We start from the raw sequence: 2,809 nt of genomic DNA on the forward strand, positions 1-2,809 counted from the left end.
TGAAGAAATGAAGTGCAATGTGCTTTCCTCCTTGGAAAGTTTGTCAGGGAGCACACGTGCCTGTGAGGACCCTTGGATACCGCAGACCTGGGAGAGTTTCTGTAGATGCCTTCGGGGCTTCAGGCCGGAGCACAGCTTTATGTCTTAAGCTTAGAGCAATGAGTCCCACACTGTAGGTATTCACATCACCTGGACACTTGTCATAACCAAGGACCACCTATTCTGTTATTGCCTTAATATTTTTCTTAAATCATTTTTACTCTTTTCTACCTTGAGCCTTGTGCTAAGCAATATACCCACATAGCCACACATCGACATGCTAGTTGTTTTTCCTATTATACCTTAAAATAAATACTTAATGATTAGAAATTTGTCTGTTTTCCACCTAAGATCTCACATATGGAAACATTGGCCTAGGGGGTTGGTGGAAGCTCTGGTAGCGTAGTGCCTAAGGCATTTGACTACTAACTAGAAGGCTGGCAGTTCACACCCACCAGCCACTCCTTAGAAGGAAGGTTGGGCAACCTACATCCGTGTGATACCACCTCGAAAACCCAAGGAGGGGTCTCTCTAACTCAGATCCAACTTGATGGCATTGGGGTTTAGGGGGTTGGTGGGTGCACTCTTTGGCAGTGGCATTGGGGAAATGTTTCTGCTGGGCGTCTGCTCAAGGTGGCATGGGGTAAGGTATCCAGAAAGTTCCTGTTTGCATGAGTGGGGCTCAGCTCAGCAGGCCAAGAAGCTCATCTTCCTCCTTGTGTTGAGCAATAAGGACTCACACCAGCCACACTCATGAGAGACAAGTGTGCCGATCCTGGACACAGGTCACCAGCAGTGGGGTTGGCTGCAGGGTGACCAGAGTCTGTGTGGAGGCTTCCTCTTGGTGCAGAGAATTCTTGGGCCACCAAATTCTTCAGCGGGGTCAACATCCGCCCACAGGGTATACTCTCTCCACTTGACTGGGACTACTCACCCTATCACCTCACCACAAACTCATAAGCGTACAGCCGGCTTGCTTAGTGGGTGCAGCTCCAGAGAAGGTGCTTGGTAGGGAGTTGGACTTGGGGCATTTTGTTTGTATTCACTGGGGAGACACCATAGGTTTCAAAGTCAAGTTGGCTATTGTCTTTATGGAAGCCACTCCCCAAGCCTGGTTCTTTGGCAGTGCCACTGAGTGGGTTCAAACTGGCAACGTGTGGGTTACTAGCTGAGTGCAGCTGTACTACCCAGGGACCTTGAGTGTGCTGGATTTGGGAGCAGAGGCTCAGGTCTCAGACCTGGCTCTGGTACTCGATGTTGGCAAGTTACTAACCCCCTGAGCCTTGATTTCCCCATCTGTAAAATGGGAACGAACAATGCAGCTCCCTTTCAGAGTGGCTGTGATGGAAAGAGCAGCACTGGGCTCGTGAGATTCCCGCCTGGTTCCCAGGTGCCCTGCCCCATCTCGTGCTGATCACAGTCCTCCAGCCAGCTCTCCTTTTATCAGCGCTCCTCGTTGGTCGTGTGGATGCCCATCCATCAGAGACCACCAGGAACGTGTGTGTAGGCAGCAAGGTTGGGTTTGTTATGTCATGGCAGCAAGGGTGGCTGCACAGCACGGGAACAGGGGGATGTCTCAGGAAACAAATGGGTGTTAGGAGGGACTGACTCACTATATGAGTTTAAGGGAGTGGGGCTTTGCTCTGGATGTGTGCTGAGAGAAGGCATGGGTAATTCTATGGTTGGGAAACAATGTATTTTATCTAGAACACAGTACTACAGCAGTGGTTCAGACAGATAGGACGCATCCATCATTTTAAAACACTTTTTATTATGCTGCAATATACACAACAAAACTTTCACAAATTCAACGGTTCCTCCATGCACAATTCAATGGCATTACATCCCTCATGTTGTGTAACCCTTACCCCTATCTTTTCCCTAATTATTCTACCACCGTTAACGTAAACTCAGTGTCCCTTGAGCAAACGTTCCACCTTTTCCTCTCCCTCCCACCCTGAGTAATAATCTTTGACTTCCATATACTTGCTTATTTCATATAAGTGAGGTCAGGCAATTTGCATTTGACTGCTAACCGAAAGGTTGGCAGTTCAAACCCCCCAGCCACTCTGCGGAAGGAAGACTGGGCAATCTTTCTGTAAAGATGTACCACCTTGGAAACCCAATGGGAGTTGCTGTGAGTCAGAATCGACTTGATGGCAGTGTTTTTTTCTTTTTTTTCCCCTTCTTTAACTCAGCAGGATGTTTTCTGGGTTCACCTATGTTACAGCACATATAAGGACTTTTCTCGTTACCTGAGCAGTTCTCCATGGTGTGCACACACCACATCTTGTTTGTCCATTCATCTGTTGATGGCCACTGAGCTTCTTTGCACCTTCTGGCTGCTGTGACCTGCTGGGATGAACACGGGTACAGGGTTCGCACAGGTGCTGTGCTCGGAACATGGCCCCAGAGTGGGGGTGCTTCTGACTCACTTCATCGTGGTCACAGAGTCGCACCACCCGTCTGATGTGGATGAGCTGTGAGGTTGTTTATGTTCAACAGGACACATGTGGCCTCACTCTGGGGGCCAGGCTACCACCCCATGGTCAAGGGCTAATTTTCTTCTTAGTCACAAAGGTTTTCCTATCATGCAAATGTAACCTTGTTTTGTAATGCTTCATGTCTCAGCTTATTTCCTATTGGTTAGGTTTGGAATCTGGATGAAATTCTGGGAAGATGTCTTTGTCTTCTGGGCTGCACATTTCTAAATCTCTCTATAGGGGGAAATTTCCATAGAGATTTCTGTAGTGCATTTACGTCCCATTGG

The sequence above is a fragment of the Orycteropus afer genome, unplaced genomic scaffold (genome assembly GCF_000298275.1).
Source record: "Orycteropus afer afer isolate SDZICR_OR568_19922 unplaced genomic scaffold, OryAfe1.0 scaffold00288, whole genome shotgun sequence".
Classification (NCBI taxonomy): Eukaryota; Metazoa; Chordata; class Mammalia; order Tubulidentata; family Orycteropodidae; genus Orycteropus; species Orycteropus afer.